Here is an 18483-nt window from a genome sequence, read left to right as displayed (position 1 = left end):
GTAGCCACTACATTATTTTTATGGTGACATATGATAACAAAATCCAGTAAGTTTCTGGCGTGCAATTCAATAGTAAGGCATATACATACACTGCATTCTGTATTCACCGCCCTTGCTTATATTTCTTTCTGTCACTACATATTTGACCCCTTTTACCACATCTACCTCTCTCCTCTCCCCTCCCCAACACCTTCTCCATGTCCATGAGTCTCTATTTGTTTGTCTTGTTCATTTGTTACTTTTAGGTTTCTATAGCACAAATAAGTGATATCATGGGGTTTTCAACTTTTTCTGTCTAGTTTATATCGCTTGCCATGATTATCTCGAGGTCCATCCATGTTGTCGAAAATGTTGTAGCAAGTATGAAAACCTGGTTACAGGAGGATGAATATCAAGTCCCTAATTCAGATAACTGACACGAATCAGAGGAGAAACTGCATTAACAAAAAATAAGTGTAGAAATATTTCAGGAGCGCATTAGTTTGATCTAAATATGATTTATTTCATAAGCTCATTGGTCTAAATATAAGGCTTTTTATTATATATTTTTGGATAATAAACCCTGAAGTGCTTGCTGCAATTGAAAGTGAAAAACTCATCCTCAGTACTACAAGTAATAATTATGGGCAGCATGGTCTGCTAACCAATGGCCTGGAGAGAAAACAAGAAGTGGAAGGAAATGAAGCAGAGAGAACTTGGCAAGACTGATGAAAGCTGATATCCCCGGTTTCATTCTCACACCACTAGGACTAATTTCACTGGTGAACAAAAAGCATGTAGAACACCTGATTTGGGTTAGGCTTTCTATATAATAAAAAATTCAGATTATGAGCAAGTTATTGAACATGTCTATCATTGACCTGCAACTAACAAAGTGATATAAATGAGCTCAAAGAAAGTTCAGGGTAGAAAAGCAGAGAACCTGGAGCAGTGTCTTCTAGACAAAGCAAAGTTTTCCGCTGAAACTCATTTACTTTTCTATCATGTTAAAGTCAAGTAGAAAGTTGGAGTTGTAAATTAGTGTTTTGTGCCTGTGTGTTTAGATACTGGTGTTTTCTAATGAATTTTATTATCCAAACCAAAAGTATACCATGCCTCAAAACTTTACCAAAGATGTTTACTTTTATCCATATCCAGTAAAAGCAAATATATTACAATTCCAGACATTCTTTGAAGAGCAAAGAGAGTTCACAAAATCTAAATCACACTTCAAAATAAAGGCAGTGATTTGGGTTGAATTTCATCCCACAGTGTCCTATATCTTGCCAATAATGTATCTTGTGTTTTTAATGCAAATTCCTTTGTATTAGAGTTCTATGGGTTAACTAAGATTTTTAACGGCAATTATACTCTTTTTTAAAAAAATAAATTAAGTTTATTGGGGTAACATTGGTTAACATAAATATATAATTTTCAGGTGTACATTATCATTTGACATCTGTATATTCTATTGTGTGTTTACCACCTAAAGTCCAGTTTCCTTCAGCTACCATATATTTGACCCTCTTTACTCTGTCTACATCACCCCTCCTCACCCACCCACTATCTTCTGGTAACCACTAGTCTATTTTAGTTCATGTCCATGAGTCTGTTTGTTCTGTTCATTTTGGTGCTTTTAGGTTTATATCCCATATATAAGTGATAGCATATGATTTTCAACTTTTTCTGTCTGGCTTATTTCACTTAGCATGATTATCTTGAGATCCATCTATGTTGTCACAAATGGCGGTATTTCATCTCTTCTTTATGGCTGAGTAATATTACATTGAATATATGTAGCACAGCTGCTTTAGCCAATCATCTATCATAGGACACTTCAGTTGCTTCCATGTCCAAACCACTGTGAATAAGGGTGCTATGAACATTGGTGTGCAAATACCTTTTCAGATGTGAGTTTTCAAGTCTTTGAGGTAAATACCCAGTAGAGGAATTTCTGGATCATATGGTAGATCAATTTTCAGTTTTTTGGGGAACCTCCATACATTTTCCATAGTGGCTGGACCAATTTGCAGGCCCACCAGCAGTGTATGAAGGTTCCTTTTCCTCTGCATCCTTTCCAACACTTGTTATTGCTTGTACTGTTGATTATGGCTATAATAACAGGTGTGAGTTGGTATCTTATTGTGGTTTTGATTTACATTTTCTTAATAGCTATCGATGTTGAGCGTTGTTTCATGTTTATTGGCTATTTTTATGTTTTCTTGGGAGAAGTGTCCATGTCCTATGCCCATTTTATGATTAGATCATTTTTTCTTCTTGTTATTGTGTTCTATGAGTTCTTTGTATATTTTGGATAATATGACCTTATCAGAGGCACTGCTAGCAAATATATTTTCCATTTCAGTTGGAAGTCTCTTTACCTCATTGACAGTTTCTTTTGCTGTGCAGAAGCTTTTAAGTTTCTTGTAGTCTCATTCACTTATTTTTTTCTTTTACTTCTCTTGCCTTTGAGATCAAATTCATATAATCCTCTTTAAGTCCAAGATCCATGAGTTTAGTTCCTGTTTTCTTCTATGCATGTTATTGTTTCAGGTCTTATATTCAGGTCCTTAAACCATTTTGAGTTAATTTTCGTGGATAATAATAGACAACAGTCTAGTTTCATTCCTTTGCAGGTTGCTTTTCATTTTTTCCGGCACCATTTATTGAAGAGGCGTTCCTTTCTCCACTGTGTGTTATTGGATTTTTTGTCAAAAATTATTTGCCCATATAAATATGTGTTTATTTCTGGACTCTTGATTCTGTTCCATTGTCTATGTATCTGTTTTATTGCCAATACTATGCCATTTTGATTACTGTCGCTTTGTAGTATAATTTGAAGTCAGGTAGAGTGATGCCTCCAGTCTCATTCTTTCTTCTCTGGATGGTTTGGCAATTTGGGGTCTTTTGGACTTCCATAGAAATCTAATGATTTTTTTGTCCTATTTCTTTAAAGAATTCCAAATAGATTTTGATGGAGATTGCATTAAATCTGTATAATGCTTTAGGTACTAAGCTCATTTTAACTATGTTGATTCTTCCAATCCAAGAACAGTGAATATCTTTCAATTTCTTTATATCTTCTTCACTTTTTTAATAGATTCTTAAGTTTTCATTACATAGGTCTTTCACATGTTTCATTAGATTTATTCCTAGGTATATTGTTCCTTTTGTTGCAATTGCAAAAGGAGTTATTTTGTTCTACTTCTATTTTGACACTTCATTATTAGAGTATAGGAACGCTATGGATTTCTGAACTTTGATTTTATATTCAGAGACTTTACCGTATTTTCTAATAGTGTTCTTGTGGAGCCTTTAGGGTTAACTATATAGAGATTCATGTCATCTTCATATAGTGACAGTTTGACTTCTTTGTTTCCTATTTGGATGCCTTTTATATCTTTCTCTTGCCTGATTGCACTTGCTAGGACCTCCAATATTATATTGAATGACAGTAGTGATAGTGGACAGGCTATTCTTGTTCATGATCTTAGAAGGAAGGTTTTAGTTTTTCACCATTAAGTGTAATGTTGGCTGAGAGTTTGTCATATGTGGCCTTTATTATGTTAAGGTATTTTCCTTCATTACCGATTTTGTTAAGGGTTTTGATCAAAAACAGATGCTGTATCATGTAAGGCTTTTTCTACATCTATTTATATGATCATATGATTCTTATATTTTAATTTGTTTATATGGTGTATCACATTAATCGATTTGTATATGTTGAACCATCCCTGAGCCACTGGCATGAAGCACACTTGATCATGGTGTATAATCTTTTTAATATATTGCTGTATTCAGTTCACTGGTATCTTTATTATTTTTGCATCTGTGTTCCAAAGATATCAGTCTGTACTTTTGCTGTGTTATCCCTATCAGGTTTGGCTATCGGAGTAATATTGGCCTCATAAAATGAGTGGGGAAATATTGCCTCCTCTTCGATTTTTTGGAAGAGTTTGAAGAGAATAGGTATTAAACCATTGAATGTTTGGTAGAATTCACTTTGTGAAGCCATCTGGTCCTGGGCATTTACTTTTGGTAGTTTTTTGATGATTGTTTCAATTTCCTTATTGCTGCTCAGTCTATGTAGATTTTCCAGTTCTTGATTCAGTCCAGGAAGGTTGTATATTTCTAAGTACTAGTCCATTTCTTCTAGGTTATTAAATTTTGTGTTAAATACTTTTTCATAGTATTCTTTTATGAGCTTTTGTACTTTTTCAGTGTCTATTGTCATTTCACCTTTTTTACCCCTGATTTTGTTTATTTGTGTTCTTTTTTCTTTTTTCTTTAGTGAGTCTATCCAGGGTTTTGTCAATTCTATTAACCTCACAGAAACAGTTCTTTGTTGCATTTCTTTTTTCTTTTTTTTTTCAGTTTCATTTATTTCTGCTCTAATTTTGATTTTTTTTCTGCTGACTTTAGGCTTCATTTGTTCTTCCTTTTCTAGTATTTTTGTTGTTTGTTTGTTTGTTTGTTTATTTGTTTTAAGTTGAAGTATTAGGTTGTTTATTTGGGCCCATTCTTGTTTTTTGAAATAGGCCTGTAATGTTATGAACTTTCCTCTTATCACTGCTTTTGCCATATCCCAAAGTTTTGATATGTTCTTTTATCATTATCATTCAATTTCATTTATCTCTTGATCTCTCTTTTTATTTCTTCTCTAACCCAATCATTCTTCGGTAGCATGTTGTTTAATCTCCATATATTTGTGATTCTTCCTGCTTTCTTTTTACATTTGACCTCTAGTTTCAAAGCATTATGATCAATAAATATGATTGCTATGACTTAAACCCTCATATTTGTTGAAGCTCTTTCTGTGTTGCAGTATGTGGTCAATCTTTGGCAATGTTTTATATGCAGTAGAGAAGAATGTATAAGCAGCTGTTTGGGGATGAAAGGCTCTGTAAATGTCAATTATGTCCAGTTGGTCAAATGTATCGTTTAAGGATATTGTTCCCTTATTGATTTTCTGTTTAGATGATATGTCTATATATGAGAGTGCGGTATTTAGGTCCCCTACTATTATAGTATTTTGGTCTGCTTCTCACTTTAGTTCTGTTAGTAATTGCTTTATATATTTCTGGGCTCTCTGATTGGGAATAGAGATAGTAAAAGTGTTATGTGTTCTTGTTGTATGATTCCCTTTATCATTATGAAATGTCCCTTGTCCAACATTGGTACTGCTACTCCCACTTTTCTGTGAATGCCATTTGCTTGAAATATAATTTTCCATCCTTTTGCTTTGAGTCTATATTTGTCTTTAGAACTGAGATATATATGGTTGGGTTTTGCTTTTTGATCCATTTGCAACTCTGTGCCTTTTTATTGATGAGTTATTCCATTGACATTTAGGGTGATTTTTGGAATATGGGGTTTTCCTATAACCATTTTATCTTTTATTTTTTGGTAGTTCAGTGTTTTCATTGCTTCATTTTCTTTGCGTGACTGTTTTTTATTTGGTTGTGTTTTGTGGATCTTCTCTTTGGTCCTTGTTTTGTGTTATATACTTCAGTTCTGATTCTTTTACATGTGTTCACCATTAAGAATATGTTGAAAATACTTATATCCATATAGTAGTCCATTTTTTTTCTGCATACGCCTTATCTCCATTCCCTTATGTGAATTTGGATCTTTGAATTATCCCCTTTTCTGTCATTGTTGTCTCAATTTGTTCCTATGTATGCTGAACATTCATTAGTATCCTGCTATAGCAAATATCTTCTTATTGTCTAAGCTTATATTGTCCTGTCCTTAGTAAGGGTTGCACTCCTCTCCTTCTATCTGCCTGCTAGTGGCCTTACTTCTAGATATGTATTTTTTTGTCATTTTATTTTATGTGAGCTGACCCCTTTCAGTATTTCTCATAATGCAGTCTTCCTAGTGGAGAATTCCCCTTATTTTATATGTCTGGAAAGGTCTTTATTTCTCCTTGATTTCTAAAGGAGAGCTTTACTGAATACATTATTCTTGGCTGGTAGTTCCTTTCATTTAATAGTTTAAATGTTTAATTCCACTTGTTTCTTGCTTGTAAGGTTTGTGCTGAGAAGTCTGATAATAATCTAATAAGTTTTCCCTCTTCTTTTCCCTGGCTTCCCTGAGAATTCTGTTTATCATTGATTTTCGATAGTTTTAATACAATGTGTCTTGGCGAAGATCTTTTTAGCTCGAGATTATTGAGTTTTCTGTTGATTTCTTGAATTCCAAATTCCAGTTCATTCCTTAGATTTTGGAAATTCTTGTCAACTGTTTGTGTGAAAGTACTGTTTAATCCCTGCTCCTTTTCTTCCCCTTTGAGAATGCCCATTATTTTTATGTTTCTTTTCCTGATGATATCAGCTAGTTCTTGTATTTCTTTCATTCTTTTTCATTTTTCGGTTTCTCTTTTCTTCCTTTTGATTTATTTCTAGATTCCTGTCTTTGATACCACTGATCCTTTCCTACATTTGTTTGACTCTATTTCCCAAGCTTGCTATTTCATTATTCATGTATTGAAATGTGTTCTTCATCTCCAGAAGTTCTCTTTGTTTCTTTTAGAAGGTTTCAAACTGTTTGCTAAAGAACTCATTCTGCTCATCTAGTTTTTTTTTCTATTCCTGAAATTTTTTATATGAATGGTTATGGATCTCACTGAGTGTTTTCAGAAATAACATCCTTAATTCTCTGTCATTTAAGTCACATATTTCTGTCTTTAAGCTTATTTTCTGGAGTTTTTTTCTCTTTGTTTCTGAGCCTCCTTGTCACCTTGGTTGTTCATGGTGTTTAATGGACTATTTCTCTGCCTGGGCATTAATCAATGTGTATTCTGCTGTTTTTCCAGAAAGAAAATTTATTATATAAAGGTCTCTCTTTAGACCTTTGTAAAGAAGGTGTTTTTTTCTTTTCATTTCAAGTAGTTGGTGTCTAATCTTCTTGGATCTCTACTTTATATAAAGTCATAATAATGCCTTTTTTCTAATAGATATTTAGCCATGCTCACTACCCTCAATCTCAGTCACTGTCAGTGTTAGTGACAGTTTTGGTAGTGTTTGCTCAGAGTCCCCTGGGGTTCTCTGTGTTTGATCTTGGAGGATATGTGTGGAGGGGCCCTATGGGGTGGGGGATGGGGACTGTGGCTCATACTCCCGTTTTGCATCCATGGCTTGTAATAATCAACTATTGTTTCTTTGCTATCCCTGCTTTTCTGCTGTCCCCACTTCTTTGCTTTCTGTCCTGATGCCTGGGAATTGTCGCTAGGCACGTAGGGCTCACGGCAATCCCAAGCAGGGTTGTTTAGGGAATTCACCGCACCTTCTCCATTCTCCACTCCTCCTGAATGGAGCTCTGGCTGTCAGAGGCAGCTTCTTTGTTTTTCCCAGTCGACCATCTGACTCACGGTATTCTGACCTGTGGTGGCTCTTATGCACAGATCCAACAATCAGACATGCTGTTGTGCAGGATGATTGTTTTGTTGTTGTTGTTGAATTTTAGATGTTCAGCTTCTTATTGTTTCAAAGGGAGAGATCTGGGGATGTCTCTCACTCCACCATGTTTCTGATGTTACTCTGGATGTATCGCAGGAAGGAGGAGTATTATTCTCCCAGCTAAGTAAATGGAGAAGCCTCCAGAGAAACAAAAGTGGAATATCCTGGGCTCTAGCAGAGTGTAAGCAGCTTGAGAGACCCTAGAGACATATGGAGAAAAACTGAATTGTGTAGTGCTGAAGCGAAGGCTGGAGGGACAGCTGCCCTAGCTCCTTTGTCAGGCCTCTCTCCAGCCATAGCTTTTAAATAAATGTGGAGAATATGTTTGATTATAATGACCAAATTGAAATATAGTGGAATAAATTAGTGTAATATTTCTCATCAATATAAAAGTGTGCTTTCGTTTGCTAAATTGCTTTATCCAAGACACTGGAATAAATTAAATGCATGAGTGATATCAGAATTTACAGAGTTGTGTTTAGTATATTAACTCTGTCTTATAAATTATAATAATGATGTCTAAGAACAGTCTTCACTGATATTTAAGGAATAAAGTAAAGTTATTGCACTCATACATTCATAAAAAATATGGTTTTTAAAAGCTGGAATTTCTATTTTCTACAATGTCATATATAAAATAGAACCAACTATCACAATTGAAAAATGATACTGCTTCAGATTTGAACTTTCTCTTGCTAGGTGTTAAGATATGTTGGTGCAAATTACTCTTTAATAAGAAGGTTTAAATTAACTGTGTCCTATTGTATAGTATACTTTTGGCTTTTGGTTATAATTATTTCACTGTGATTTAGTATTGACATGTTTTTCCTGGAGAAAAATGCCAATTACTATGGAAAACAATTTTTCATTCTACATGTAAAGAAATCTTGCAATATAATTGCATTGCTGTTATTTTTTTCTGCTCAGCGTTTATGAATGGCTTTTTACTTTTTTCAGTTTCGGTCCCCAGGACAGTTATTTTTGCCAAATTACAGAAAGCATAACTTAAACATAGAAATTACCTTTATATATTAGAAATAGTAACTGTTCCAGAGAGTGCAGTAAAATAAGTTTTTCCTTCATCAAATGAATCAGTGCTAAGCACCTATGATAGCCCTTTAAGAGTCGACATGACCCTGTAGTTCTATAACCTCTCTAAGGCCATAGCCTTCTTATCTAGGAAATGAGATAATAAGTACTTCTTCAGGGCGCTATGATAATTACATAATATAATGTATGAAAAAGGTAATGAACAACACTTGGCAATAAGTAGCTATCAAATTGTTTTTGAGTCAATTATTGTTTGTGCATGTAATTCAGCATTTTTGAAATATGATTTACGAACATCTCATGATGCAGAAATTGATTTTAAAAAGTGAAATCTCAATTACTGTGCAGCTGATTATCATATCCCTTTGAACAGATTCCCAACATTGATCAAAATGATATAGACTTCTCAAGAGCATACCTTTTCGGCCACATCTTACCCTCTGATGTTTCATTCGTCTCTCTCAAAGCAGAACATTTAAAAATATATATAATTTGTTATTTATTTGTCTGTTTGCTTGTTTATTATGGTGACATTAGTTAATGAATTCCAGTAAGTTTCAGGTGTACAATTTAACAATGAGGAGCCTATATACATTGTATTGTGTGTTCACCACCCATAGTTGTATTTCTTTCCGTAACCACATATTTGACCCCTTTTACCCCATCTATCTCCCCCTTCCCCTCTCCTCCTCCTACCCTCTGGTAACCAGTAGTCTATTGGCCATGTCCATGAATCTGGTTGACTTAGCATGCTTATCTCAAGGTCCATCCATGTTGTCGCAAATGGCAGTATTTCATCTCTTCTTATAGTTGAGTAATATGCCATTGTATATATGTACCATAGTTTCTTTAAATAATTGCCTATTGTAGATAGTTGAGTTGCTTCTATGTCCTGACTACCGTGAATAACGCTGTTATGAACATCAGTGTGCAAATATATTTTTGAATATCAGTTTTCAAGTCTTTGGGGTAAATACCCTGTAGAGGGATTGCTGGATCATATGGTAGATCAATTCTTAGTTTTCTGAGGAACCTCCACACTGTTTTCCATAGTGGTTGTACCAATTTTCAGTCCCACAAGCAGTGTATGAGGCTTCCTTTTTCTCTGCATCTTCTCCAACACTTGTTATTGCTTGTTCTGTTAATGGCTATTCTAACAGGAGTGAGATGGTATCTCATTGTGGTTTTGATTTGCATTTTCCTAATAGCTAATGATGTTGAGCATCCTTTCATATATTTGTTGGTCATTTGTATGTCTGAAAAAAATGTCTGTTCAGGTCCTCTGACCATATTTTTTTAATTAGATTGTTTGTTTTCTGTTGTTATCGGGTTGTATGAGTTCTTTGTATATTTTGGATAGTAGGCCCTTATCAGAAGTATTGCTTGCAAATATACTTTCCCATTTGGATGGTTATCTGTTACCTTGTTGACTGTTTATTTTACTGTGCAGAAGTTTTTTTTTTTGTTTATTTTTTTTGTTTTTGTTTTTGTTTTTTTCTTAGTTTGATATAGGAACTAAACTCATGGACCTTGGCCTTAAAGAGGATTTTGTGAATTTGACTTCAAAAGCAAAGGAAGTAAAAGCAACAATAAATGAATGGGATTATATTAGAGCATTTTGATATTGTCGTTTGACATGGCTCTTTTCAGGGAGACATATTGCCATAACCACATCTAAAGAATTCTGTCATAAATAACTTTGCTCCCCTTCCCCCATGATTCTACGCCATAGCAGAAATTTCTGAACCTATTTTGATCTGTAACTGCCACCCAGACTGCATGGTTCTTTCTTTCCCTACTCTAGTCCTATTTGAATTGTTTGATTTTCATTAAAATATATTGCTTTACTAGTTATAAAAAGCAGAACTATTTTAAAATACATTTTAATTTCCAAGTGAGGGGTGATTTTATCTCCCAAAACTATCATTATAAAAGAGTTTTATTTCATTATACGTACTACTATGTAAATTGTTAGAGGAATTATTCTCATACCTCATCCCCAGTGTCTTACGGGGTTAGTGAAATCAGTAAACCGACCAAAAACAAGTAGCCACTTAAAATATACTTTCTACTAGAAAGCAAAAGAAATTCCATGATTATGTTGCTAAATCTATATTTCTCTAGAAAGAGATTAAATGAGTATGACCAGTGTGGCTTTAAGAGATTAGATCATTTGAAATGATGACCATTTAGCAAACAAAATGAATTATAACTGATATTATTTTGTAAAAAAAAATCTTGTGTGGCTCCTAATTTTATATCATATGATTGCCAGATGGTGCCTAATCTCTACCTCATCCAATACCCTATTTTTGAGCTTCTTGTCATCCCATATTCCTCTGGCATAATAGATCAGGGATGGGATGAGGCTTGAAGATAGGATGATGGTGACGGCTTCACATACTGCTTGATTTAAAATATTTAATCATTTTGTTGTTTAAACCTTGTCACATTATCAAAATATCATGTATCTTCTTCCTTTATTTTCTATATAATTGTCTCTTTTCTTGACCGAAATATTAAGTGGTAGATAGTTGTGCTACAGGTCAGGTTTTAGTGTTTATATGTATGCATGTTTGTGGATGGGGGTGGGGTGAGATGCAGAATGATCTATGTAGTTGATTTGAGAGACTGGGCATCATTTTCTTTTCTTTTTTGATTCCTTGCTGTCATATCATAAAGCAAGTAAAAACCCTAAAATTCTATAATAAAATAACTGTGATATATTGCTAAACATTAAATAATATTAATAATGTGATTTCAAACAAAAATTTCCAGTTCAAATATGATGTCTTGGAAAATGCAGTGGAAAGGCCAGAATATCTTCAAAAGATAGAATTTACTCTAGCTGTTATGGGAAAGATGTGATAGATTTGGAGAGATATTTGTGTAAAAAGAAAAAAAAATCCTATTTTGGGAAGTAACCTGCCTGAATATAGTTATACACTAATAGGCAAAGATTTAAGTAAGTAGAATGATAATAGAAGCATCAATGTGGAACAACTAGTGATATCCTTTATAAGGCCATGCTTGACATGGCATATCCCATACAACAGCAGGTGTTTAGATAGTGTCGATAATTATGCATTTTTTGAGCAGCAATGAGCAATATGTTTTTATAATATAATGGTTGTAGAGATTTTAATTCCTGCCTTTAAATGGCTTTCAGTCTAGAGGGGAACACATAATATGCTGAAATACAACTGATAGTAAAGGAGAACAGTTTTTAAAATGTCGCTTAGGCAGATATGTAAATGTTGTTAGTGCATAAGACTGATATAGTCTGGGTTAATTCAGAAGATATCTCTGAACCAAGTGAACCTTAAGATGATATTTCTAGGAAAGGGTTTTATTAGTTTTATTTTTGAATCAGAAATATTTTGAAGACTGCTCAAGGAAAATTGCAATTTATATTATTTTCTAAACCAAGTGTAGAGGACTGCTGTCATAAGAAAAAAGTTCATGAAGAAAGACTGATGAGGGCATTGATTTGGTTTAGTACATGCTGATTTTATGGTAGCAATATGTCATCGACTGGTACTATAAAGATAATCACACACTACTCACCCAATTAGAAGATAGCAACCATTTTTTTTTTCCATTTCAATCGTCCTTTTTCTAGGATATTTGTAGCTTATAACATATGATAACCTGATTAAATTTATTGCCTTGAATCATAAGGAATTTTTAATTTTTTCCTCTCTTAATTCTGGGAGAACTTAAGCCATCTTTTGACATGAAGCAAAGAAATGTAGTAATCAGACAAAGCAGTAAGAAGATGTTTGTTTAGGGATGCTATTAATTAACAAACTTCGAAAACATTCTTCATTTTTTACTTTAAGTCAAAGCACTCCTAACTAGTACATTGGACAATTAGATGGGAAAACTCATCTTGGGTCAGATATTCTTTTTGTTCTGCTTTGGATAGTGTAGAAAAAAATGTGAATAGGTGTTAAATCCATTACCATGAATTTTTTAAAAAAGCAGCAAATGACAAAAATTGTTGATTGTGATATCCCAAATAACTTTGCATTTAGAAAATCCTAATATTTCTAAACAAATATGATAATTTTTACAAAATTATTTTTTGCTTAAAAGTTTCTCTCTTGGTATTCCTTCTAATTCACTCCTAAATTAAAGTTGGAAAATTTGTCAAACAAATTTTAAGAGAAATAGAAAACATTTTTTTTGTTTCAAAGTCAACTTTATTTAGGTATAATTGACATACAATAAAATGTACCCAATTTAAGTACATACATTTACGAGCTTTAAGTAATACACACACACACACACACACACACACAAATTACTCACTACTATTCAAGACTTAGGATGTTGCCATCACCTCTTAAGACAGATTCTCTTTAGCCCCTTCCCAGTCAATTTGCTTTATTACCGGTCTCAAAGAATCACTGATCTGCTTTCTGTCACTATAGATTAAACTGGTCTTTTCTAGAATTTCATATTAGTAGAATCATATAGTATTTACTTTTTTGTGTATGACTTCTTTAACTTAGAATGAGGGATTTTGTTTGTTTTTGTTTTCTATCTTTATTGAGGTATAATTGACAATATTACATATATTTAAGGTGTATAACATGATATTTTGATATATGTATATGTTATGAATTAATCCTCACAATCATGCTATTTAACATAGCCATCACCTCACATACATATCATTTTCTTCTTTTTTTTTATGCTGGGAACACTTAAGATCTTCCCTCTAAGCAAATTTCAAGTATACAATTCAGTAGTATTAACTATGTTGACATTGCTGTACCTTAGATCTCCAGAACTTACTCATCTTGTATGACTGAAACTTTGTACCTCCTTCCCTCAACCCCTACAGCATTCTACCCTCTTTGATATTTTATTTGTTTATCCATATATCAGAAAACATTTCATATTTTGGAACAACATGAATAATGGTGCAGTGAACATGGGAGTACAGATATCTCTTTGAGATCCTGATTTCTTTCCTTTGGATATATACCCAGAAGTGGGATTGCTGAATCATTAGGTAGTTCTATTTTTAATATTTTGAGGAACCTTCATACTATTTTCCACAACAGCTGTAGCAATTTACATTCCCACCAACAGTGTGCAAGGGTCCCCTTTCTACATCTTCTCCAATACTTGTTTTCTCTTAACGGATGTGACGTGGTATCTCATTGTGGTTTTGATTTTCATTTCTCTGACGATTAGTGATGTTTCACTTTTTCATATACCTTTTGGCTATTTGCATGTTTTCTTTGGAGATATGTTTATATTCAGATATTTTTTTCCCACTTTTTAGTTGGATAATTCATGAGGTTTTTTTTGTTGTTTGTTTGTTTTGCTATTGAGTTATATGAGTTCCTCATACATTTTGGATATTAAGCCCTTATCACCTAGATGTTTGCATTTCCTTTTCATTTTGTTGCATTTCTCTTTTCAAGTGCTTCCAGTGTACATAAGTAAGTTGAGAGTACCTAATTTAGACTTCGGGATCAAGCAGACCTGTATTTGAATCTCAGCTCTTCCATTTACTACCTTTTTACTTTTGGAAAGTTATTTCACCACTCTAAATCTTTGCCTTCTCAATTCAGAGTTAAGGAGAGTACTTTATCGATATGATTATTGCTAGAATTGAATGAGATAGTGTATGTTAGTGTATGTAAAGTAATTTTATAACAGTCACTACCACATACAAGTTTTCCACAAATATTAGTCCCTGTCTTTATCTCTTCTGTCCTAAGAATTAACTTTATTCTTCAATAAACTTCTACAAATTCTGTCCTTCCCCGGTCCAAATGATCCTAGGTACTGAAGCTTTAGGAATCTCCTAAAAATACTGTTTGGATCATGTTGTGCCCTGCCAAACAGTATCCAATGTTGTACTATTATCCACTGGGTAAAATTCAAACTTCTTAGCGCAATATTCAAGTCCTACATAATCTGACCCGTTATTTCCTCCCTACCACTCTACATGAACATTTCACTCAGGCTTGATTAGTAGACACCAGTGTTTCTCCAAAGGTCAAAGGACTTGTTGTGTAAGGATAAGGAGGTTTGGTGTCATGGCAGAGGCTAGTGATGAATGTGCTGATAGAATTTCAGACAGGAAAGGGCAGGAGCAAGAAATTTTTTTCTTTTTTTTTCTATTACCCCCTCGGATTAAAATATCCTTTCATGTAATATGCCCAGATTATCTTAGCCAGTAATTGTTTAAAAGACCAGTCACTGGGCCCCAGTTCTATGTAAGTTATTAACCTAGGAATGAAGACTATAATGATCTTTGCCTTAATGAGTTTATCACAAATAGAAGACAAATGAAACAAATAATAATAAAAATATATAATATGATGTGATATCGCCTTTCTATGTGTGTGTGTGTGTCTGCATGTGTGCATATGTGTGTATGTGTATATTCTGTAGAAACACAGAGAAAAGTGTGATAAATTCATTCTCCGAGAAAGTAACATGGGAGTATAAACTTGAGGTATGTGAAATTTCAAGGTGAATAGCAACTCTGAGTAATGGTAAAATGGGAATGACATTTGAGACAGGGAATAGAGAATGCAAAGGGATGGAGGTATGAAAGGGCTTGTGTTCAGAGAATCACAGAATGTCTTATGAGGTTTCAACATAAGAATAGAGTGAGGAGGGAGTGGAAAATAATAAGAAATGGAGCTCTGAAGATGGAATGGAGCCAACTTGTGGATTATGGTATGGCAATTATTGCAATTAAAATGCATTGAACACTTACTATATGCTAGGCACTATGTAAAGCACAATATATGCATTGCCTTTTTCAAAGATTTCTATCAACCATATGAAGACTAAAATATATTATCTCCATGTAACTGCTCAAGGTTACCAACGGGAAATTGCAGAGTCAAGACTCAAACCTAGGTATATGTGACAACGGAGTCCATGAACATGAGTAAATAAGGCAGTGACAATAGGGATATAGATGTAGAGCAGAGGGAGAAGACTCAAGGTAGAAAATAGTGTTAATGTGGCTTTGTAACTGATTTAATGTTGAAGGATAAAGTAGAGTGAGGCATGGAGGAAATCTCTAAGCTTTCTAGCTTGGGAGATACTGTTTTTTTGGATATGGGATACCATTAGCAGAGACGGGGAATTTATGAGAGAAAAAAGTGGTGGGGAACATTAATGAATTTGAATTTGGATGTTTCATAACCTTCAAAATCTTCCAGTGGACTGAGGTAGTCATTAGACATAATAAATACAGGTTGAAAGGTCTGGACTGGCCATACACATCTGGAACCATCAGCATATTGGCAATAATAAGAGAGTTAATCATGGATAAAATCACTCAGGAAGAATGTGTAAAGATAAAAGAAGAGCACCAAAGATGGAATGCTATATCCTTTGAAAACTTTTTAACATTTTCCTTGCTAAATAGCATAAACAATCTAGTGTTATGTAGAGTTTTCTATTTTGTTTTTCTTAATCTTTCTGATATATATTGGGTTATCAGCTACTTGAGGGCAGGTACCTCTCTGATTAATTTCTACAAGCTAACCAACATTTAGGAGAGAGCCTTGGATATAATGTAAATTCATTATATTGGATTGCCTTTGAGCATACAATGGTATTAGGGATGGGACACTGAGGGAATTTGGACAGTCATATAGGAGCTAGGGTGAGGAAAGGAGAAAGTGTCTACTTCTCCAGTGTTCACAAGGGCTGGGCCAATTCTCTAATTTAAAGGTAGAAATATGGTGATGTTCCAAAGTATAAATTTCATGTTTTATTAAGTAAATATTCTCAGGCTTGATATGTGATAGAATTTAGAAATCTTTCAATTTGAGCTACCATGTTCTGAAGTAAACTTCCGATTATAGTAAATAACAGCTGAGTTTTTCTTTGTCTTAAAATTTAGGAATAATATTTTATGTATCACATGCAACTATTTAAATGCACTGTTCATGGATTATTCTGGGATTTGAGAAGACGGGGAATTGAATAAAAGCCAAGTATTGTTATTTCATTGTTGCTAAAAGACAAAATCAATACTTGATTACTCTGAATTAGTATATCCATCTATGCAAATCTTTAACCTCAGATTAACTAACTGTAAGACTGTGACCCAATCTACAACGGTAATATGTAGAAATAGAGAATTAACTGATGCAGAGCTCATTTGTAAAGCATGGAGTTGCACTGATCCCAAGCTAGATTTCTGATTATCATTCTGTCTAATGTAGCTGGAGAATTATGGCAAGCAGAATTTTAACTAGTTGGCATTTATCCGATCCTTCCTTCCTCCTATTTCTACTATCCATTATATAACAGCTCTAAATGAAATCTTCCTACCCCTGTCGGTACTTTACATCATAGTAAATGTTGTCTCCTCTGTTAATATTCCAAATAGTTTTACAAATTGCCATTTCTCATATCTTTAAATATTTATTAAATTACATGAAATTTAACAGTCATGTATTGAGTAATTGTTCTGTGTCAGGTGGTATAATAGAATGCCAGGCATTGGAGCTGTTGTGATGAACAAAACTGTCAAGGATCCTGTCTGCACATTCTATAGTAGGAGAGGTGGATAATGTGCAAACAATGACATAAGTAAATTTGAAAATTTAAGATAGTGATTACTGCTATGTAGACATTAAAACAGGATACTGGGATAAAGTGATTAGGTAACAGTGGTAGTGAGTGCTGGGAAACACTAAGATTATTATGAGAGAAGGTTTCCATGGGGAGATGACATTTGAGTTGAAATCCGAGTGATGGGAAGGACTTGGCCAGACACATATAGAAGAAGGTCCCAGATAGGATAGAAGAACAACAGGTGCAAAGACTCCAAGGTGGGAACGAGTTGGCAGGTCTAAAAACTACATAGATCAGTGTACAGTGTAGATGGAATAGAATGATGGGAAGAGGGTGAGTACATGAAATGGGGTCAGAAAAGCATGCAGAATTTGGTCACTCAAGGCCTCATGGGCCATGATACACTTGATACTCAAGCTTGAACTTGAGTCCAAAGACAATGGGAAGTCCCTCTTGGATTTACCACTCTGATTTCTGAAATTTGCTTTAGTTTCCCCACTTCCTGTTTCTTCTCAAAGTGAATGCTGCAAGGTTTACACTGTCTCAGAGAACTGATAAGATCTCTAGTGGTTTAGAACCATCCATCCTGTGCTGTCACTGTTTTCTCCAATTTCACCTCTCTTTGCCCTGGCTCTGAGTGGCAATTCCTCATTGTTCTCAATAGAGGGACATGTCCAGAATTTGTGGATAATGTCAGAAAAAGACTCTCCTTGAAATGAAAGACAACAGTAATCTTCCTAGAGTAGAAAAATAAAGTTTCTTGAAGCAGCACCCCTAGAACAGCTGTGTGAATCTGTAGCTGTCAAGGTGTGGCATGCCTAATAGCTAGATAGAAATGTCCCCAAGAAGGCATCCATCTTAGTGAGAATTCATAGGAGGTACCCTATAGTATCATTCATTTCAACGTGTACCTCATGAGGAGATATTAGAGTGATGGAAGCTTTTGATGTTTGATAAGGAATTTTAAAAAAGGTTAATTCTCTAACTGAGATTTCTGAGAAATATGAGATTTCTGATAAATCTGGGATTTCTCCATGTTTCTAACTTGATCTAAGGGATAGACTATGTGTAGTGGCCTTGAGTCCTTACAGTGGCAGTCCCTTTATTGCAATGTGGATTATATTTTATATTCCACCGGAGTTGGAGTAATATTGTCTACTGAACTCTAGTTTTCCTTTCTCAGATTATATGTGCATCAGATTGCCTTTTTATTGTCAAAAATATTTTCTTCTTTTTGTACTTTGCTCACAGGTATTGCCACATATGCAATCTAATTTAGTCATCAAACCAGCCTTACAAAGTAGGCTTTATTCTGTGTCAAAGATTGTGAAACTAAGGCCCATGTAAAATACCCCCAGGAAAATATCAATCTTCACATAAAATGTAGGAAAGTGAACAAATGTGGTGAATATCTTAGAGC

At 34.2% G+C, this 18483-nt stretch overlaps 1 protein-coding gene across 6 annotated transcripts in view; it reads left to right on the top strand.

The window, feature by feature from the left end:
- The window catches only part of TENM1 (teneurin transmembrane protein 1), a 995735-nt gene that overhangs the window by 103451 nt on the left and 873801 nt on the right, over window positions 1-18483 (top strand). The gene's annotated exons all lie outside the window — the stretch shown is intronic.

The sequence above is a fragment of the Rousettus aegyptiacus genome, unplaced genomic scaffold (assembly GCF_014176215.1).
Source record: "Rousettus aegyptiacus isolate mRouAeg1 unplaced genomic scaffold, mRouAeg1.p scaffold_m13_p_9, whole genome shotgun sequence".
In the NCBI taxonomy this organism is placed as follows: Eukaryota; Metazoa; Chordata; class Mammalia; order Chiroptera; family Pteropodidae; genus Rousettus; species Rousettus aegyptiacus.
Note: the sequence above shows the minus strand (reverse complement) of the source record. Positions and strands in the feature narration are given on the sequence as shown.